The sequence below is a fragment of the Pseudopipra pipra genome, chromosome 6 (genome assembly GCF_036250125.1).
Source record: "Pseudopipra pipra isolate bDixPip1 chromosome 6, bDixPip1.hap1, whole genome shotgun sequence".
Classification (NCBI taxonomy): domain Eukaryota; kingdom Metazoa; phylum Chordata; class Aves; order Passeriformes; family Pipridae; genus Pseudopipra; species Pseudopipra pipra.
Window position 1 is genome coordinate 31249389 of NC_087554.1, and position 23332 is coordinate 31272720.

At 42.5% G+C, this 23332-nt stretch overlaps 2 protein-coding genes across 3 annotated transcripts in view; both read right to left on the minus strand.

The window, feature by feature from the left end:
• RAD51B (RAD51 paralog B) overlaps positions 1–13208 on the minus strand; it is a 470288-nt gene extending 457080 nt beyond the window's left edge. Inside the window, exon 1 of the mRNA XM_064658356.1 lies at positions 13103–13208. The gene's annotated coding sequence lies outside the window, so the exon portion shown is untranslated. The remainder of the gene's footprint in view (positions 1–13102) is intronic.
• Positions 1–23332, minus strand: part of TMEM229B (transmembrane protein 229B) — a 33071-nt gene that overhangs the window by 9438 nt on the left and 301 nt on the right. Inside the window, exon 1 of one of the 2 annotated variants that reach the window (XM_064658377.1) lies at positions 13103–13220. The exons of the other annotated variant lie outside the window; for it this stretch is intronic. The gene's annotated coding sequence lies outside the window, so the exon portion shown is untranslated. Of the gene's footprint in view, positions 1–13102; positions 13221–23332 lie in introns of those variants that run through there. 2 annotated transcript variants of the gene reach the window in all.

Below are 23332 nucleotides of genomic sequence, written 5' to 3' on the forward strand. Positions count from 1 at the left end.
TGGCTTAAACATTTTCACAGAAAACCTCACTCAAGCCCCTAGGAGTGAAGATTTACAGAACGCTAAATGTGTACAGAACACTAAGTGCTAGATTTGGCCGCAAGACATTAGTTCATCAGTGTTTAAAGATTTATACAGTAAAGTCTTAGTGGTACTTATGTGCTGAAGTCATAACTCTGAGGAGATATTCATCCTTCAGATAACTGAGAGCCTCAATTAACTGTGGCTCAGAAAACAGAATTTCAACTGTACTGAAGTGTGGAATAGTTCCAGCAGATCGATTAATCAAGCCCTGCAATTAAGATAGAAGCATTCCACAGACGTCTCCAAATACAGACTCTCAGTGCTTTCAGGATGGATCTTGAGCCCTGGGATTTTGGTCAGTTCTGAATGTACTAGTCATCTGGTTTTGCTGCTTCTCTGTCTGGACTCTACCTCCATCAGGATGCACATTGTATCCCTTCCAGGTACTGTGGGTAAGAAAGCACGGTCTATTTCTTATCTGCATTTTCCCCTCATTTTGTCTCTTTCCCCTAGAAGGCACATCATTTCCCTGCCACTCCTTGTTTCCTTGTTCCCTTGCCCAGTTCACTCCATACCTGCAGGCAGCCTCTGATCCCCATCTATCTTTCAAATCTGTTCCAAAGAGAATTGGAATACAGTAAAAAAGAATGACGACAAAAGGAGATTAAATTAATCCAATTACCAGACTAAGCCAAAGGGATGGGGAAGCGTAGTTCTTACCGGTAATGCCTGTGTGTGGGCTGCCCAGAAGCACCATTTCATAATGGGAAGGAGAAAGGTAGGGTTTTCTTGGGAGGGAGTTTGGGGGGGGGGGGCTTTTCAGAGAACAAAGAGAAAAAATGAAGGCATTGTTTGTTTAAAGAACAGTTTTCCAACTAATGTGATCTCATGAATGGCATCTGAAGTGCAGAAGGTGGAGACTTCCCATGGCCTGCCTCACACAAAGCATCATGTTACCCAAACACACTTACCCACAGTGACCACTCCAACCTGAGAACAAATTAAGACAGCACCTCTTTACTTACAGTGACCAAGAGGGATGTTTCCTTTGATCCTGATGAAAGTTAAGACTCCCAAGAGTCACGCAAGTAGCAGACTTGAAAGATAAATCTATGAAAAATGACTGAGTCCAAACTTTACATTTAGAAGTATTAACCCCAAATCACCCCAGCATCTCTTTCAAGTAAGATCATGTCCTTCTCCAAGTCGGTTGCTGTAAGACTGTTGTACCTTACCTGCTGCCCTTCCCTATTTGGAAAAGCTGCCCTGAGTTCCCAGCATTTGCTGATACTACAGTTCTCAAACAAGCAAGTGTCCAGCAAGGGCCCAAGTGCCACTGAAGTGGCTCCAGCACAAAGCAGAGACTTTGAAGCCAGGACCCTGCTGTAGGAGCAGGCAGAGCTCTCCATTACCACTGTAGAGGAGGGAGCCAGCATTATAGAAGTTTCTCCCACTAGTGCCCATCAATTAGCATAGCATGGGTATTAATCATGCTATCACTGGCTTGCACAGTATGTCATCAGCAGTGGAAATATATTGTATGTGCAAATAAATTAGCGCTGAGTTTTGTACTCTATTGTTCAGATTTATTTCAATTCAGAAAAAACAAGCAGCAGCCTGTAAGCACATCACTTGGGTAAATCTGTCTTCGTAGACTAGTCAAGTTTCTCTGGCCTGAATAACAAGTCAACAAAACTTGGGTTTTCAGGCCTAGGTCCTACACAGCAAACATACCGCCTCCACTGTGTTGGGTACTTCCATTGTTATTTACATCTTTGCAAAAGAAGGCTTACATTTTTAGCACTGTTATTTCCTCAAGGTATCAGAAACCTTAGCATTCAGGTTACAAACACAAAGACAACATCTTCATGTTTTATGTACACCTGTCATTTTTCTCTTTTGTAAATCTGAAGCATCAGATCTGCCATAAACCCCTAATGTTCAGCTGCTTATGAGTTCCCTTTGAGTCAGATTCATTAATCTGATTATGTGCTGTGTGTCCCAAGAAGGAAGCACAAGAGCTTTCCCACAGGGGAATGTGACTGAAACTCAGTCTTCTGAAAGGTGGCAAGTTGAACACTCACAAGCTTTTTTTAAAAAAAGCAATAACTCAACATTTGTGCCCCACACAGAACTGGTATTTGCTAGGATATTTCTCCCTGCCATTCAAGGAAGCTTCTTATCTCTTCAGACATTGATTTCTTAACTCAGCATTGGTCCATAAGCTTTTACTGCTGTATCCTACAGCTTCCTCTTTTTCTAATCAGTCAGCTTATGAAGGTAACATTCCAGGAGTGTTTCCCAGTGCTGTTCTTCCAGCTGTAACACATGCTCCTGGCTGCAGCTTCGTGCACTCCAGCTAATGAGCCAGGCAGCTGGGTCATAAGGATGCCCCATATCTCCTCTGAGCTGATGTCACCTTGGTTCTTTTCCAACTCTTTCTGAGCTTCTTACTACCTCTCTCCCAAATCACAGAACTAGACTGTTCTCTGATGCTCTGGTTTGCACTGCACCACAGATAACTGCTTTAATGAAGGCAAATCAAACTGCTACATCCACATAATTTTAATTCTATCCACAGATGTACAAATGTATAAAGATATAGAGACAACTTTATACGTTGTCTTTATTGATTGGCTGATTTGCCCTCTCTTCCCCTCTACTTGAAGGGGATAGATTTTTTCCCCCTATAATTGCTTCTTCTGACTTTTTTCATTTTTGTGCTGAGGTGACATTTTACAAACACTACAACCACTACTACTGGATTTAGATTCCTACCTTCAGCCTGCCAATTATGTATCACAACTTTACAGAGTATGCTCACTTCCAGCCTTTACAGAGCCCCTCTGAAAGTGGATCCATTTAATATTGTGTTTATAACCTTCTTTCACATTTCCTTTTGTGACTGCAGTGTGTCCAAATGACCATGCCCTACCAAACAGTCTCCACAATAAAACCAACAGATTCATTGCTCCAATACAGGAAAGCATTTTCAAAACTTGTCTGTATTTATTAGTCTACCTAAATGTAAGACTTTGGGTTCCTTAAGACAGAAAAGTCAATATGTATGTGCAGAGTTGCTTCAGACTATTCTAAATGCCTGAAGTCCAGGAATTTACCTGTAATAGTACAGCGAGCCCAGATCATGAAATAACACAATATCACAGCTTTGGACTGCTTTATAGATCTATCACTTTATGGCTGAGACCCCACTCCTATTCAATCCTTTTCTCAGATCCTACATATTCAGCCTTCTAAAAAATTCTAAATCTAAACCATCTCTTGTGAGTAACAGCTAACATGCATCTGCTTCAGGACTCATGGAATTTAACTGCATCATGTTAATACCACTTACTTGCTAAACACCTGAAAAGGAATTAAGCTTCCACCTTAGAAAAGAAAATCCTTAAGAACTGCTAACTCTAATCCTAAACTCAGCAAGGAGGTAAAAATACCACTCACCTCTTCACTTAATTGTCAGTCTGCACAGAAGACATTTACCACACACAGAGCTACTGCAGTAGAAGGCAGAGCAATTTTCTTGCTTGGGTCTTAAGATTACTACCATATTTGTGGGGCTTCTATAGGACCCAGTGAGCCAAAGCACAGAAAGAGAGAAAAAGCTGGCAAGAATTTATTTGGGAAAAGCTTTGCAAGAACCTTGCCTTGAGAACAGAATATGGAATTAAAAGAAGTAGGATACAAAGACCTTGGAGTATTTGTAGAATAGAGGGAAACACAGAAGAACGGACAAGTAAAATTTTAAGTGTATTAGTAGCAGAAGACTAGTAGGGGCTAGATATCAGGGAAGTAAACTCATCACTGTTTCCTAATCATTAACATCACCTAAGCAGATAATAATGAAGATCCATAGATTTACACAGCTACTACAGTGACAAGATAAAATCTGGATACATCATTCCATATTTCTTCTGGCGACAAACCCCAGTTTAACAGACTCCTTCAAACCAGCCTGGCTGGGAACCTTTAACAGGGCTAGAAAATGGCCTGGAAAAGGGAGGTTATTTTCCTCTCATTATTAAACTGCTGAGCAATCGCTGAGAAGAGGCAACATTCAGGTATGGGCAAGACATCTGAAGTCAAGAGATCGGGAAGGCACCTAAAAACTCTCTCTGTGGCCAAATATGGCAACAGACTTAGGAAAGTTACATCAGAGCAGATGAACCACATCATCTTCCTGCACCAGTGCTTGTAGAATCAGTGCAGCTGGAAAAAACAATCAGTTTTGCTCAGTGGCAAGGTTAACTTGGCAGTATAGATCCACACTTGGCTAAGGAGAGATGCTCTGAGAGACTAGCTTGGAAGCTGAAGCTGCTGCAATATAGAATAATGGGAAGAGGAAGATGAGGGCATATGGACCAAAAAGCTACTCTGGGATGAAAAACAACCTTGAGAGCACTGGGAGAAAAGTTATGACTCATGACTGAGACCACTGACAATAACAGATGCGAAGGTAAACCAAGACTGTTTCTCTGCAGATAACTGCTTAGAAGACTACATTAGTAATAGCTTCTCTTGATATAAGACACAATTTTAGTTTTACTAAAGTAAATTTACTCTGCTTTGCAGTCAGGAGCTCCCTGTGCTTGTTTACTTCAGCATTCTCTTCTGTCTGAAGCCAAGCAGCTGCTGCACGCAGAGGGAAAATGACAGCATATAGCCAGACTATCTGCACTGACCTATGGCCCAGTGTCTCCATCCAGCTGGGATTGTGATGTGCACAATCTTTCCCCACTGCTGGGATCCACAAAAACTGCTTATGCCAGGAATAATTAGGACTGCAGATCCAGACTATGTTTTCAGTAACTTTGATCTTACTGTTTTGGTCAGATCAGAGACAGAAGCATGATACTCAACTTCAAACAGTTTCAAGCCCAAGATGGTCTGAGTATCTGTAACTTATTGCGTCCCTTCTACCTCCCTTGCAATATCAGTTGATTCAGCAAAACAGATTACATCTCCTTAGAAAACCATATTGCATTTATTCTTTGCAGAGAAGGGAATACGGAGCTAAACAGACTTCACCTGGTTCCCAGAAGAGGCTTTTTGAGGTCTCGTGGCAGCCCAGCAGCTGAATGCTATGAAAGACAGGACACTCTCAGCTGAGAGTGTCTGGGGGCCTAGCAAGCACAACCAGAAAGGAAAACAACCAGGGCTGTGCCATACTCTGCAGCATGGAGGCAAACCTGCCATCCTGGAGTCTCATCCAGAGGCAGTAGAGGACTTTTAATGGATGGTCAATTCAACTGGCTTCCTTTCATTGAACTGTACCAGTTCAATGTACTGAAACATTACTCAGCTACCATGTAATTGTCCTTTCGTATTTAGACAGCGGGGACAAAAATCACAGAATCTCAGAATGGTTTGGGTTGGAAGGGACCCCAAAGATCATCCAGTTCCAACCCACCCACCATCAGCAGGGACACCTTCCACTAGATCAGGTTTCTCAGGGCCCCATCCAACCTGACCTTGAACACTTCTGGGGATGGAGCATCCACAACTTCTCTGGGCAACCTGTTCCAGTGCCTCATCACCCTCACAGTGAAGAACTTCTTCCTAATATCCAATCTAAACCTACTCTCTTTCAGTTTCAAGCCATTACTCCTTGGCCTATCACTACATGCCCTTGTAAAAAATTCCCTCTCCAGCTCTCTTTAGGTACTGGAAGGTGCTGTAAGGTTACCTTCTCAGAACCTTCTCTTCTCCCGGCAGAGAGGTGGTCCTGCCCTTGGATCATCTTCGTGGCCTTCCTCTGGACTCATTCCAACAGGTCCCTGTCCTTCTTGTGCTGAGGACCCCAGAGCTGGATGCAGTACTCCAGGTGGGGTCTCACGAGGGCAGAGTATAGCACTGGTCCCAATATGGACTCCTGAGGGACACCACTTGTTCCTTGAAGTCCATAGGGACTCTGAGGCATTGACCACTACCCTCTGGATGTGACCATCCAACCAATTTCTTAACCACCAAACAGTCCACCCATCAAATTCATGTCACTCCAATTTAGGGAGAAGGATGTAGTGGGGGACCATGTCAAAGGCTTTCCAGAAGTCCAGAAAAATGACATCTGCAGCCCTTCCCTTGTCCACTGATGGACTCACTCCGTCATAGAGGGCCCCTTGGTTGGTCAGGCAGGACTTGTCCCTGGTCAAGCTATGCTGGCTGTCCTGAATCACACAAGAGTGTCCTGCCCTTTTAATGATTGGCCACAGAGCTTCCAAACAGGCAGGACGTTCCCAGGGTCACGTTATTTATTGGCAGGGACTTTCTGCCCAGATCTTCATTTGTGATGCCTTTAATTCCCAACTTATGTTTTCAGCTTTCATTCTGCCATCTCATGAAAAGTTTAAAGATATACTCTAAACAACTGGTTGTTATTTTAGGAGGCACAGTTGTTAGTAAAGCAGTGAGGAGCCGATATCCCCCCTTTGAGCAGACACTGAGCTCTCACTGACTGAAATGCAACTCGGGCAGTGACTTGTTTGCTGAGATTCAGCCTCCAGTGATCTGCCTTACACTCTTGCTGGAATATGATACCATTCTAACAAATTAATTATTTGCATGGCACAGTTTTACTAGCTTTTGAATTTCATATAAACATATTATGCACACACACATGCAGAGGCCCAAATTAATTTCAGGCACTTAACAAAGGTAACTTCATTACAAGCTTTGTCTCCCTAGAGGCTCCCATTTGTAGTTACTAGATCCTGTGAAGGTAGCTAGACATGGGCACATCCTGAAGACAAAAGTGGAGTTTGAGCATTCCTGATGCTACCTTTCCTGCATCTTTCCAGTAACTACTTAGAGATGCTTAAAGCACTCTACACTACAACAGTGATTTATTCACCTGGGTGAAATATTTGAGGTTACATAGGGTAATTTCAGGTCTTATCAAACAAGATTTTTTTCTTTATCTTGCTTTCCTTCAGGGCAACAATAAGTACCTCATGCCTCTGGGCAAAATGCCAGTTGACAGAGATGCCAGTTCTCATCTGTGTGTTGGGAACTGTCTTGTGATAAGACTAGAAAAGAAGTCGTCCGTTTTAAGTAAAATGGTTTGATACTGCTCACACTGGCCACCAAAAAATAACCCTCTTCAATACCCCCAAACCCTAAATTCTTTTTAAACTATCTTTAAAATCTGCTCAACAAACAGAGCATCAGGTGACCCATAGCAAATGGATCCAGAGAGGCACCATATGTTATCTTGTCCCTGTTTATGTAAGATGCTTAAGAGCTGTCATTTCATGCCTGAATTGTGCATCTACTATTGGTAGTCCTGGAGCTACACATTCTGGTCAGCTTGTCCATTCCTTTTTAGAGGTACACAAACCTGCAGCACGCAAGGACTTCTATGACAATCACAAGGTATTAAGCAATACACTGTTGGCAGGATGAGTAAGAATTTACGTTTTTATCTCCTGCCATGTGTAAAGCAATCTAAATATCCTTCCATAATAACTAGTCATGACACATGCAACAACAAACCCATCACATTACACATAAGCTTCTATTTGCACAACAGTTCATAGCAATGCCGAGGTGTTCAAAGTGTTAACATTTTAAGCATGCTCATTGTGCGTAGGCTTGTACTAACTTAGAACCTACTGCAGCTAACCAATTTGCTTTGTTGTACCTTCACTGTCTCTCAGAGTTCCCAAAGCTGTAAGGACATGAATGCTACATATGCAAAGTGAACTTTTAAATGAACATGCCTCAGCCAAGACAGTGCTGCATATGTGGAGCACAGATACAAGTTCTAGCAGTCCACATCTGTTCCTGAAGAGTAATGGAGGGTGACTTTGCCATCCCATGCTGATAATAGTTTTCTTGGGTATTTCTTATGTCTAAGTCACTTTTCAGTCACCTACACTAATGACACTTAAACAGCACAGTACAACATATGAAGTTTTGCACTGCATCCACGACACTGACAGATCTTCCTTCCTTCTCCTACTATAGACCTACCGGTCTACAATGATCAGTATATAAAAGCATAAGGAGCATTTTCTTATGGAAGCAGCCCCATTCAGCAGGCTTCCCCCACTGGCTGGTAGAGCCACCATGTGTAAAGAATTCCAAGAGTCTGGCTAAGAGCGGATTCAGGAATTGGACTGGACATCAGGGGATGCTACAAAAAAGCAAAGCTCTTCTGCAGAGCTTCATGAAGGCTTAGGACTCAAAAAGCAGGGAAAGTTAGAGATCCACCCCAACTCTCATCTGGGAGTACTAAAACATCATCCAGAATATAGTAGCTCTCCCAGGGCAATTCTAAAAGGCACTGAGATTTCTACAACAAAGGGTGAAAAAAAGGAGTGAAGCAACTAGAAGCCAGGACTCAGATGGAGAAGCAAAAGGACCTTCCTAAGTCAGTGCCAAGGTAGATACATCGATGGGGTTGTTGAGCAGATGTGCTGCCTCATGAAGCCATATCCAAACTGATACAAGTCTTGTGAGCTTTGCTGGCCCTAAGAGAGACACAAGGGACCAAACAGTGCAGTGCACTAACACAGGACTGACAAAACCTCTGCTTTATTACTAGGTTTGTCGTGATCTGCAACATGACCTCGGACAAGTCACTGCACCTCTATGTGCTTCTGGCTACCATCTGGATAATTAGACTAAACTATTTGGTGTGAGGGCTGCAACTAATTATAGATTGGTTTGGCAAGTAGCACAATTGGTTACCAATACCGACAAAAGTCATCAAGCAAAACTGGAATACAAAGAGCAACTGCAGCCAGTCACAGAAGCACAAAATTGACACTGAGTCAAAAGGCTGCATGACTAGGCAGCTCTCAGCACCAGTCTCATTTGCTCAGTCATCTGTGTCACACGGATTCCCAAGTTGACCAAAGTATTTCTTTCTGGGAGCCTGAAGGAGCATCTCTAAGCCAGATACAAGAATTTGTACTCAACAGCACATTCAATAAGCTTCTCTGTACAGCACTTAAGAATGAGTAATTAAAGGTAATATTTCTGCAGTAGAGCTTCTCATTAGCAACCTAATTAGCCTTCTGAAAATAATTAACATTCCTTTCTATAAAGGGAACAGATGACCCATTACATCCATTAGACAAGCAAAACAAATGCTGAAGGTAAGGGAGATTTGTTTAGGGAGACAGCAAGAGAAGCATCCAGCACCACTACAGTAAAATGGAAGAAGACAAAGTACAAATGCCCATGAACCACAAAGACTAAACTATGTAAGTGGGTATGCAGGACTAGCAGGCACCTGTCTGATGTATGCATCCAGTATTCACATTGAGCATTTTCATTCCTCTACCTCTAAGATTACCACTGGTAATCTCATCACTAAGAAACTGAAAAATTCCACCTCCAGCTTGTTTTGAAAGCCAGAATAAAAAGCTCTTAAATTCAACCATTCACAGTCATAAACAGCTGTCTCCATATGGAAATATTCTCCAAGGGTCATGTATTTTGACTATTAAAACACGCTCAAAGTGGCCATTAAAATAAAGCATGATTTAATGTCAGATGACAGGAACAAGCAAATTGATGGCTACGAACAGCAGGAAGTACGCTTTGCAAGTTCCACAAGGCGGTACTCTGATCAGTTAGCATGCCCTGAAAGAGTTAGGTGTACATTTCCTGATTAGTGTTTGTGTGAAATCAGTGTAGGTGCAGAGTCACAGGCATCAGTGTTCTGGAATGTGTGGGAAAGTACGGGAGAGAAAGCAAAGGACAAAGGTCAACGTATCACTGCCTGGTGCAGAAAGAACTGTGGTATCAATATAGTTTGATACACTGTTTCAGATAAAGAAGAAATAAGCTGAGCTTCTGAACATGTACATATTCAGATAACATAGCAAACATAACAAATCACAAAGATGCAGTTGCATTTTCAGCCACTGCCATGTTTGATGTATATTTACATTTCCCTGAACACTCATAGCCTTCAAGTGTGACTGCAATGAGGGCAAAGCTCTGCCATACAAAAGCTTCCACAGCTACATCACTATGGAAACCACAAATCCATTGCCTGCTCTGTCTGTCTATTTCTTTCACTGATCAAAAACAAAATAAAAATGTATGCTTCCAGTTCATCACCTTCTTACTTTGGTCAAGACCACAGGACGACAAACACATTTTACCTGCTTCAGAGGCAATCCTTTCGTCCTTGACAGCCCTCTTTGGGAAACCTACACAACCTCTAAACTCAGCTCAGCAGTCTTCCCCCTGGATGCTTTCACCACTTCTTTCAGTGAGGTTCTTCAAACGCAGTCTGGGATTTTATCTTAGCCTCCACACCTTCCCTCAGCTTCTGGACTACTCCAGAGGTGACTCACTCTAGGGCAAATCCATCTAGCTGACATAACCAGAAGCTGAAAACTGTTCTGAACACAAGTTACAGTGTCTTATTTTGACTAGTTACATTTTCTTCCTTTCCGCAAAGCTCTTAAGAACATTTGAAGTGCTCTCAAAATGGAGTAGGGCACATTACAAGACAGCTGTAAATGCAAGGGTTACATTTTTCCTTTAAGAAGCCCATCATTTCTACAGCTGTTGCTAGTTACAGGTAGCTTTTCCTGCACTAAAAATCTGAACACCTCTCAGCAAAAGCCTAATAGCCAAGAGCAACTCTAAAAGCTGTAGAAGAAAAATAGGGAAAAATGCTCAAAAATCTGCAGTATGGCATGCATGGTACAGCTTGGGTATGTGAAGTGGCTGAAGGAATCTTCATACCAATCATTAGGAAAGAAAAAGCAAAAAATACTTAAAACTCCTCTGCATCTAAGTATGTGCATTTTATGCTGAAGAACAGCCTCTGAACAAACTATCAGCAACACCTTCTCTCACACTGGGCACCTCTTACCTGAGTTCAGAGCAGTTCATGGAAGAGTTGGAGGAGAATTTAGTCTCTGCAGCTTCTTAAGTCCTCAGTGCCTCTCACATTCAGCTGCCAATTGACAACCATTACACAGAAAAATGCCCACTAGTCAACGAGTCGAGAAAAACTAAGTGTTTCACATGTTCCCAAGCAGACATAAAAATACACTCCTCTCCACTAAAGCACTCTGCATGGACAGAAAAATCCTGCCTGTGCTCAGGGAACTTTTAGCAGAGGACACTTTGGCTTCTCAGCAAGACAGAGCTAGGAACAAAGTGACATAGTATAAGTTCACTTAGAAAACCCAAAGCAATACTACACAAAAGATGCAGCCCTCCTACCTGCCTTTTGCATAATGGGCCAGAGCAGGTAGGGCTTTCATCTTGGTCCTAACTCATTGCCCTCACCTCACAGACAATTCCAGGCTGGCATCACCAGATGCATTCCAGATTCACTGGTGTTACAAGAATTCCTACCAACAGCCCATGGGGTGCTCAAAGGTTACTTCTATGTTCTTAACATGTCACAATGCCCAAGCCAGTTTCATTAAGCACAAGCTGAACGGAGTGGTGATCACAGTCTGCAGGGTCATGCCCCCATGACTTTGGCAGCAGATCTGTCTGCAACTCCAGCAGACAGCATCCTGAACAGCCTGAGTAGATGGAACATACAGGAGGCATTGGAGGAATGAATAATTCATAGTCTTGTTCTGCTGCCAATGGATCTATGTTTTCTATGTGCCCATATGGCACTCCGTTTTCTGTTATAACAGTAATAGGAGACTTCTGCACTTACTTTGATGGTTCCTGAGGGCAGGCAAGAAGCAGCATTTGCTCTACTCACAGCATTAATACCATACAGCAGAGCGCTTGCCAGACACAGCTTTCTTCAGAAATACTCATGACTGCATCACTGACAAAACTGCTGGACTCATACAAGGCTCAGTTCATCACCAGCAGCCTTCTTGGGAAGCTGCTGACACTTGCTTTGTCATAACTTTGCAGCACTGGTCTGGACTTTACTGCTCAACAGATGACACTTGATGAACAACTGAAGCCCTGTATTCAGCTGCACAATGGGCAGCAAAATCACAGCTGGAGCTCGAGGCAGCAGCTGACCCTGCTTATCCACACCGTTAGCACTGCCACAATTAAGTCTGCTGCCTTCTTCAGCAGCTGACTGGGTCTCCTTCCCAGTCTCAGAGAGGGACAGGGGTCTATCAGCAAGAATACCCACAACAGTGGAACAACAGAATACCCCAACGCAGCATCTCTTGGGCACTACCACAAGAGAAGGTAATGAGACACCACAGACAGGACAGGCTGAGGGAGGAAGGTGCTACATGTATCTGAATTTTATACATGCAGCACCTATATATTCAAAGTGAGTTCCCAGTTAAAGGACTGTGCACAACCTACCCATGAAACCTTATCTACAAAAGGAAAACAATACTGTAGCCTGAACCCTTGCATCCTGTATCAGAGCATGATTAACGTCCTGCGAGGGCACCACACCACATACTGCAGACACACAGAGCATGCAAAAAATGCTGCAGGGTCTGGAGATTGTTCTTCTGATCCCACAATGTCCAGCTCATCTACCAGAATCAATATCAAGTTTTCTCATCCTTTCAATTTGATAGCATTTTACATGCAGTCTGTGCAAATGTAACAGACTGCCACAGCACTCAAGAGAGTGGCAAGATGAGGCTAAAAAGATTAGTAGAGTAACACACTGGTGAATCAGGTGCAGAGACTGCACTGCTTGTTAGGGCCAGGAATAGATTCCTCATCATCTGACTCACACCTGTGCTTTTACAGGAGAGAACAACCCTCAGTTCTTTACCTACTGCTCTGGTTTAGCTCAGAGATACTGTTCCACTGTCCTGATTGTTTTAACTGCCTAAGGCTAACAGAGTGTGAGGTTTTAAAGAGACAATAACACTGAAAAGTTTGGCACTATAAACTACAAGCAATCAGAATGATGTGACTCAAAGTAAACAGAAAACAAGGGTGATGTATGCAAATGGAGATTTTACACCTCTAGAAAACAACTTGTAGTCTAAACCGAGGGAAATAACTTCACAGTCTACATACTTAAATTTCAAAGTCTCATCTACAATGCAGTCAGCTCTGTACTCAGAGAACTGCTCTGTTCTTCTGGTCTACAAGTGCAGTCCAACCAGTTTTACACTCCAGACCTTACCTTTTCCAGGGACGGATCCTGGAGCTCTCCCACTTTTTGGTCAGCTCCTAGTTCACAGCATCCACAGGTAGACTAGGTTGCCTTTGGCAGGTCCAAGGTGTTTCAGACGCCAGTCGCTTTCAGACCAGGTGTATGTGACCAACAGCTAATACACCAACCAGACAGCCTTCCTAAACCAAAGAAGTACAGTTTAATCTTAACATAGCACAATGCAAGAGAGGCTTTAAACACTGAAAGAGCTATGGGTGTGGATAGCTTAGCTCCTGTACACTGGGCCCTGGAAGACCTGACTTCTTCAGAGCCTGCAGACAAGCACCTGTACCAGCCCCTTGCCCAGGGCAGCTCCCTGACAGCTGCCTCTCCTCTGGTGAGGCTGAGCCTTTCTACTCTTCACTTCAGCCACAGCAAACATATGGAGCAACTTCACTGGAGCCAGTGACCAAAGTTTCACTGCTACCCCATGTCAGCCAAGGTCTCAGTTAACCCTTCAAGGGTCTGTCAGAAATTACTTTATTTTCCCAGCCAATCCCTCAATTTTTTAAGTAAGCCCCACTGTTTACTCCTTTTCACCCCCATCCTCTCTCTCCTAACTTTGCCTCCCTAAAATCCAAGTACTTGTCTATACTAGCATTTTTCTGGATTAATTGCATATGAAGAAGTTAAAGCAAGGACACTCACATCAGACTGTGTAACAAATGAGCTCTTCACGCTATCTTACTAAATCGCAGAGGTTTTGAGCACCAAAGTCCAAGAGGAATTCAAGAGAAATGTTTTCTTAAAAAAAAAAAAGAACAAAACAAAAACCACACCTACACTGTTTTTACTTACATGACACTGTACTACAAAAACACTCCAATTAAAAATGCAGATTAAATAACTAATCCTCCCAAAAAAACCTTCCCACCAAGATTAACAAAGCAATGAATAGCATAAAACCACTAATTAAATCAATGTAACATGGGTATTATAGAGACACATTTAGCACCTTCTGTCTATCCACCAAGGCTTGTATCTACTTTGGAGTTTCTCTTATCATGAGAATTAGTTTCTACTTCAACAGCTAGGTGTTGGTATATCAGACTGGGAAAGAACTTGTTTGTTATCTAGCTTTGGTATAAATTACTGTCATTTTGATGTTTCTAAAAATTATTTGCATGTTATCTATTTTCATTATACGCATTTTGTCACCATTGGATATAGGTTTCTACTGAACTCTTTATCAGACACATGCAAACAAAATTTTTAAAAGCATTTGCCTAGAATCACAAGAACACTGAGAATGTTTTTTACATAGTCAGATATACGTATATATAATTTGATATGTAAAAGACTGAAGAACAAACTCATACAAAATAAGCAATTGCAACACACTCCCAACTCCTTCGACAAGAAATATGAACATTACAAAAGGTTTCAGGCCAATCTAACATTAGGACAATGCAGTTCCACTCAATTCACCCCTTTTCCTGGCATGGGCACTCAGGCCATCCATGGGGCTTCACCTGGAACCAGATCAAGGAACTCATCAGCCATCTGAGTGCTACACCCATGCTACCCTAATGCCTGTTAGTTCTCAGCTGTATCACATCCCAGATTTGGCTCACAGCACACCACTTAGCAGCAAGAAGTTCTTCTTTCACAAAATACTTCATTTCTATGAACTCCAAGTATTGATAAACTATACTTTTAGCCACACGTGTATCTGCACTTGAAAGAAAATACTCATTGAAGAAAATCTTTATTAGCAAAGACTATGTCATAATAGACATGAGCAGAGCAGTAGAGCTGAAGACAAAGGTTCAACCTTAAAGCTCACATGATTAATACGAAGATTAAGGTGTTCAGAAAAGGGGATTTGTTTTTCCTTTTGTATATAAATGAACTTTCTGTGTAAAAATACTAATGATTAAAAATGTGTAATGTTTATCGTAGAGGTAAAAAACAAACAAACTCCCAACAATCACAGTGTGACCATTCAATTACCTATATAAAAATAGTTAAAACCTAAAACCTCAGGCTTCCCAAAACTTGCCCATGTTCTGACTGTTCCTCTGACATAGACACCAACATTCCTCGTGTCAGCAGGCTGGGGACTGCACATGAGCATAATTTAGCAGTAGTGCTCATCAAATGAGAATACAAAGAACAAACAAACAAAAAGGAAAGCAAATTCCTGACTGGAAATTGGTTAGTAGTGTGTCCCTTCAACTGTCTATTTTAGTATTTACACTTCTTCATTATTTCCACAGGGCTCTAAAAAGAAAGCTCGGATCCATGCACCTATCCAGCGATAAACTGTCCAACAAAGAAACCAAGTCACAACATTGCTCCACGACTTATCTGGGATTCTTCTGGGGGAAAAGTGCCAAATTTGGAAATAGAAAGTGAGCATGTGTCTTCTCCGAAACTCACCCTGCTCTGGCAGGACTTGCACAGAGGGTGATGCAGATTTCCCTTTCAAATGAAGTCCCACCATGTCTTTTGATGAGGCCTTTTGAACCTGTTCCTACACTGGACTGAACTACCTCAGAGGGACACCTGGGGCACGCACTGCTACACAGTCCCCCACCTCTTGAAATGAAAGTGTCTTTTGTTCCTTCTGGAACAACAACAACAAAATAATTGAAAAACCAACTCTGGAAAGCAAAAACTTGCAGTTACTCAAGGAAAACAAGTGATTTCCAAGGTTATGTGCATCCTTTCCCAGATACATCCAGGTGGGTCCCCTGTCTCTACTCCAAACTTCTGTCAAAGCCCTGAGAAGCACATTAGACCTCCAGAGGTTCATATTTCTTTTAAAAGCCATGCCACCACCCAGTAGTTGAAGAGGCTTGGGCAGATGCGTGGCATCCCCATACAACTACAGTATCTGCAAATGCTTCTGTGGCTATTTACTGCCAAAAGCAAAAATGCATTTAAAATAACTGCGAAGAGTCTTTATTTTTTGTTGCTATCTTGCAACCTGTTTAAAAAAAAAATTAAACTCAGGTTTCAAACAAACACACAATCCAATTCCCTCATGCTGCTAGATCTGTCTGACAGTATTAGTCTCGCTTTTTTTTTTCCTCTGTGTACACTCATCCCTGCTTATGTTTCTTTCATTCTGCTCCTGCTAAGGCAATCAAAATGAACCAGCTGGGTTTACATTCATGTTTTCATGCATTACCATGGCTCTCAACATTTTTGGGCCAATGGGCCACTCTGAACATTTTAAGACTTCTCACAGCTTGCCATGTATTCCTGCCATCTACCTTTTAACATAAATCTCTTGTGCATTTTCTTATTTTTCACGGTCCCAAGAATGAGCTATGGGACAGGATGGTTATTTACTCATATTTATTCACGTACCTTTCATTATCTTTAAGAGCTCATCTAACTTGTTGTTGTTGTTGATTTCAGGTTCTGTGAATACCTTTCTATAAAACTGGTGTCAAATCTGATCTTGCAATATGGCAGGTTAAGCAGGAGATGTGTTAAAAAGGAGCAACTCTTACAAAACTCCACCTACACTTTCTTTATGAAGAAGTAGAGAGCACATGTTACATCATGAAAGCACACTCATTGGCTTTTTGGTAATTGAAGGCAGGGTACTGTTGCCTGGCAACTTATCTGATTACCATTTTTTCAAGTATCACATGCACACTTAGATATGTTGCATAATAATGTCTCACTTTTATGCAGCCTAACCCAATGGGAAAAAAAAGGGGAGAAAAAAGCTACCAAAATTAATTCCTTGAGTCTATTTTCTGAAAAAAAAAAAAAAAAGAAAGTACAAGATTGTACCTCAAAAACAAGTTGAAACATTAGTATTCCTGATTTTTATTCCTGCCTTTTCCTGGCTTGCTGAATGTGCTTATACAAGCATTTTATATCTACTTGTCTTCAAAATGACACTAATAATACCAGCCTCACAGAGACACAGTGAAAATTCATTAAGAACAGAGAGATTCTCAAATGAAAGATGCAGTGGAAGTGCTGGTGTTAGCACTTACAGCTTTTTAATACCCCAAATGTTGCTAAGCCCTGGTCCAAAGCATAGCAAATTTTCATCATTGTCATGACATTGTCCAGTCCTTGTTTCTCAAACAAGGATCTCAAACCAAGAAAACTACATTTTTCGCATCAGAATGGGACACTTTCCCACCTTCTGTGTCTGATATATAGCTGGGAAAAGAAAAAAAAGAAAACAAAAACCTACTCCCACCACCCCACACACAAGGCAGCATATCCCAACTTGCAGTACTAAGCATTATCGCAGCTCTTGGAGTTTGTACCATAAAAATCAGAGGGAAATCAGAAAATGTGCATGCATGACCTTTTTAGAAATCAACATGCTCTAGTTATTGATCTGATCTTTGAAAACTAATTACACTCTAGCTAATCTATGAAAAAGTAAGCGTTTAATTGCCCTTCTGGTGAGCAGTAATGCTTTATAATAAAAACACTAAAGTGAGGCATTGTTTCCAAAAGGCTATCATTATATAACAGGAGGACTTAGATTCTAGAAGTAAACCTTTTGTAAATCCACAGGTTATGTGGCATATAATATAACATAATGAACTGCCTTCTTTATATATGCACCTGAGTGTTCCATTGCATAGAATGGAAAGTGCTTAGCTGCTCAGGGTGCTCTTAAATACCATGCTAACCTCTGTCAGCTCAAGTGGCTGAGGCTGATGTTTTGGAAACTCAATATCTCATCTCCATGGTAAAGTATTAAGAGGCAAAGGAAAACCAAAAGCAACAATAGCCAAGCTCAACATTGCTGAAGAATCATTACATTACCTTCACAGCAGCTCCTCTCTTCATAGTAGATATTCGGGCATTTTTATAAACTGTGCCCTACATCCTGCAGCTCTTGTGCAAGTCCACTTCCAATTAAAAGATTAATTGTGAGATCTGCCTTGGAAAGAACTGCTGGATCAAAATAAACCAAATCACATGGTATGTATCATGCCACTAGGGGAAACTGTACACATCTTGAAAATACCAGAAATGACAAAAAGAAATAACTCTTTCTCTAGAACTTACTGGAAAGCATCCTTACCATAAACCTCTGCTGATAAAAAATACAAAGAAAATACGTGGGTCAAAGTGTCCCATGTGTTAAGCAAGTGTCCTGGCTTTCCTATGTTGGTTAGCAGGAGAGGAAACAGCCAAATATACCACTATCATCAGGCATACTCTGCCATAAGCAGAGACAAACAATTTCACCGAGAGCTCTGAATAGGCACAGCCACAGCCAAGACTTAGCCCAGACTAGGCTGCTGGAGCCAAATGAGTTTGGCTCCACCAGCATATGCATGTATTCACAATGAAAAAAATCAAAACAGACTCCCCATCCCCAGAAGGCACTTGGCAGTACACACGGCACTATGCCACAGCTACCCATACTAAAGAGAGAGCTTCCCCCTTCAGAAGTACTTCATCATCCTCATGCTCCCAGCAGAATCAGAGAAAACAGGACAGAAAGGTACTCCAGAGAAATTTTTCATACAGGCTACCTTCAGTATATGGCACACCTGAGAGCAAAGATCCAGCAAGGAAGGAGTCAAACAGCAGCTTCACCAGGCTATGATATAAACACTTACCTAGTGACTACTAATGCTTGGATCTTATGCAATGAAAGCAAGACAGCAGCATTTGTGGTAGGGAAGATTCCCTCAGTCATTTAATCCAGCTTTGACAGAAGCATGTGAGGGCGGGGGAGTTTTGAAATAAGGTTGTGGTGAACTCTTGTGCACTGACACCAATAAAAATCCAGAACAAAACAAAAGGGTAACATAAAACACTTCCCTCTTTTATGCAATCATTAGACACTTCTGACATAGTAACTGATAGGTATGCTCATTCAGATATGCCTACAAACCAACCTCTAAAGCAGTCTAGCTGCCTCCAAGGATGTGTTAAAGAGCAGCATGTACCTGCAAAGTCTTTTACACTCATTTTAGCTGGACTGTGAGGTGCATAGACTCTGGCTCACACTAGACATTATTGGGTGTATCATTTACAACCAGGAATGTAGGGCTCTGACTAACCAGAAAGAGAGCGTTGTTCCAAATTGGCACAGATGTTGGTAATCTGTTCCTGCAGAGCCAAAGCCTTTGCCCAGTCTGGCTTTCTTTCAAGACTCCTTGTAGTCGCCTGCACAACCACCCTACCTAGGAGCTCAGGAACCATCTGCATACTCCTGCCTCACGTATCATCATAGAAATGTGAGAAGTAGACCAGTTTATTTCTGACGTACAAGGCTAACCAGCCCTCTGCTCCCCCACCCAGTCTACACCTGAGCCTGTAGAGCTAAGGGCAATCAGCATAGTCAGGTGATAAAGTCATCAGAGAATACTAAAACACATACAGGAAGCAGATCTGGGAAGCAAAAAGGGATCATTTACAAACCTGTACCAAGCAAGCCACAAGCAGGTAATACCTTCTGTGCTGGAAAACATTAGCTAACTAGATGATCAAACTTCTTTCAAAAGAAGCAAGGAAATATGCCATACTTCACCTTTCACCTTAAGCAAATTTTGTTTTGAATCAGAACTCCCACTTGTATTGTTCAACTTCACCTCTTTCACCCCAGGAACAACCCAGGAACACTGTTGGACACTGCTTCATTTGCAGCTAGACAGGCACACACAGAACAGAAGGGACCACACAAGTTTGCTCATCATTTCCCCATATGCAGGACATGGCTCTGACATCTGAAAGCTTGGCAAGGTACTGCAACTGCTATGGAGGTAGGCAGTGCTTCTCACAAAAGGAAGGTGAGGAGTGGGAATAAAGGCTTTTCCTGCCTCCTGTTGGCAAACAATTTCTCTAAGTAATTGACCCATTTTCTACAGAATAAAAAGCCCTAAGGAATGAAGCACTGCTGCCCTCTAATTAGCCACATCATTACCTCTCCTCTTACCATGTAATAGCAGGCTGCTTGAGACTGAAAAAAGAAACAAAACAAAACAACAAAACTTAATTCTGTTTTCTTAAACATGGCATTTGTTGAAGACAAAGGTACAATTTGCAACAATAACATCTCCCATTATTTCTATGATTTCATCATCAGAACAAAAAGGTCTCCTCTATGCCACCACTCTTTAAGCTTCCCCAATATATTAAGCCTCTCCAATATATAAAAGCTTCTCCTTTTTAGAAGCTTTTTCAGGATGCTTTCCAATCATCTTCCATGAGGAAAAACTTCTATTCACTGTCAGTTTAAGAACAGAAAGGATTCCTTTGCCTAAAACCTAGTCAAACATCCTGCATACCATTTTATTAAAATTTCATGCAGTTTCTTGCAACACAGCTCAGCAACTTGGATAAGGACAGAAGTCCTTTAGTCTAAGGAGATTAGATGTGCATACCACGAACAAAGAGCACAAAAAACCACATCACAGCTATGGTGGCAAGTCTAAAACTGGCAAAGGACTGTTCAAATGAGTGTCACACAGATGGCCTTTAGTGACTGATCCCATGCTGCAAAGAGAAAACCTACAAAGCCTGGCCCCAGATTCTGCAATAGCTACAATTCTGAGGATACAAACAAAACGTGAAGATAGCAAAAAGTTGGGGGTCTTCCCCCGACTCGGGAAGAGTGCACAGTCTCCTCTCCCTCTCCCCCACTTTCCCCCCAGACGTCCTTCTTCCTGGTATGCTTAGTCCCCGGTTTCAGTTCATTTCTAATGCTTTGGGGGAAGGCAAAAATTAAATTAATCTGGCTAATTACACCATGAGAAGAAACACCCTTCCTGGACACAATGCAGTGCCTACCAGCAGCCCTGAAACACCTGATCTCCTGAGGACAGTCATTGTCTTAACCAAGTGGTCAGGCACTAGAAGCACATTTATGACGCTGGAAAACAACTCCTCTCCCCAGCTCTTGATATGTGGGAATAAACGGATTTACAAATTACAAGGCCAAAGGGATCCCTACATCTTCACTCCTTAGGACTTCTCCAAGACGCTGAATTAAAGCATAAATTGTAAAAAGATATCTTAATTTAAAGGCTCCACTGCTATTGAGTTCATCACCTTACCCAAAAACCTCTTCCTGTCACACTCAAAGTCAGAAGCCTGCATCTCCCTTCAAGGTTAAATTTGCCTTTCCCTGTTTGGCATCACATCTCATTATGACATTGTCAGTGAAACTGCAGAGTCCCCACTACCAAGTATTACTTCCATATGGATGCAGAGATCTAGGTTACCCTCAACCCACGTCTATGCTATCCATACCTCTTGTTTTAGACCCCCTTGACAATTTCGTAAACTGCCACAGGATCTTGCCACAAGAATGCCAAGGCTTGAACTCTTCAAGGAAGCAGCTTGTTTTCTTCCTGCACCATCAGCCTGCAGCAGAGTGGGAACAGCAATACCGACCAAGTCTATGGATGTGTTGCCAGAGCCTCAGCAAGAAGTTATACAGTCACAAGCAGTACTACCTCAATATCTGCTTGTCCCTCCATTTCCTTTCCACTAGACTATGCTATCCCCCCTCTTCAATACGCCTGTGATCAGAGGATCTCAGGATGTTTCACAGACATTGAATAAGCTGCTTGTTAACAGTTCAGCTGATCTTTGTTTAGGAAGCTGCTATAGCTACTAGTTAAACCAAATTATTTGGAGTTAACTCTTGTCTTTCAATTTGACATTTACCTGTGAAATGCCTGTACCTCAGTGTCCCCTTCTACAAACTGGGAGACACCCATGTTCTTCAGTGGGGGCTCAACACAGAACTAAAAAATTTTCAGATATATGCACAAAAAGCATTTATTTCTCAGGGAGAAAATACCTACTTTCAAATTAAGTGAACAATCTTAATTATCCACAGTAGCAACCTGCTGTCAACTAACACAGAAAAACCAACATTCCTGCATGGAAGAGGTCATACCTTCTCACAGGGCCTAGGCACTGGGATTCAGGAAGGACCTTCGGGACTTGTCACAGGCATCAGAGTACCTTACAGACTTTCTACAGTTTTCCTCAGTGTTGGCTGGAAGTGGCTACAGGCATTAAGGATTCCATGTCAATAAGTCTTCCTTTTCTGTTTCCTAATAATTTATGGTAGTTTTTGTTTCCATGACTTCCTATTTGCCACCAAACGGCAGCTAGTCCCGTCTCTAGCTGATGCTGTACATATATTATTATTGCATTTGTGTTCCTGGAAACCCCAGAACGGAGCTCTTTGGGCAATCTATTCTTGCAAATCCCCAACGCACACAGCTCTGGCAGTCACGGAGCTGTTACCACCCTGCCTGCAAAAAAAATCAGCTCCTGCAGGGACTGCTTTTTTTGCAGAATTAAGAGGGAAACAGGACAAACCTGTCAAACAAACAATGCCAGAGAACAATATGAAGTACTTCACATAACAGTTTTACTGCGTCTGCTGTGTAATTAGGAGGCTTAACAAGTTTGTACATCCCCAGTAGTTTTGGACCAGCAATGCAAAACGCTCTCTAGGAAGTCCCAGTTAATGCTCCAGCTCAAGATGAGTAAGACAGAGCAGCCTCCCAGGATCCCTGCTCCTAAGCATCCTAGAGACAATTTTCAAACCTCCAGCGTAAATGGCGGACAGGAGAAATCAAATTTTCTATTTTGCCAAAATTCAGCTATTCTGAATATTTTTCCATACCAGAAACTGAATAACAGCGAACATCCTGAGATCAAATTTTAAAAAAAAGTAAAAACTCTCATTTTTTAGCTGATTGTATTATCTGTATCCCTGATCTCTGGTCTTTACACACAAGAGTCATTCACAAGGTTGCTGGTAAGTCACTGAACGGACCAGAGCCAGCCTCCACCTCCCAGTTTTGCTCTCCAAATGCTGGGCTGCCTCAGAACTATTTCCCCTTTCCTGGAATAAAGTTTTGCTGCAATCAATACAAAAAGATGTTCCAAGACATTCCTTTTGTCAAAAACGGCACTTTCCAGTGAAAAGCACCTTCGATTTCAACAACCCTTCCACCCTGCTCCCCCAGAGCCCCGAGAACTTCGCAGCCGGGGCCGGGGGCTCCCAAGCAAAACCCCCGCGACACGCACCGCGCCCCCGCCCCGAAGGGCTGCGCGGGCGGCAGGGCCCGGCCTGCGGGAGCAGCGCCGCTCCCCGAGAGGGGGCGACACCGCGATGCCCGGTGGCCCCGCGGGGCCCGCCGGCGGCGGGGAGGCCGGTGCTTCTCCGCCCGCCTTTGTCTCCCTCCGGCCGGCGCCCGCCCGGCGGGGGCGGCACGGCCCTGCCGC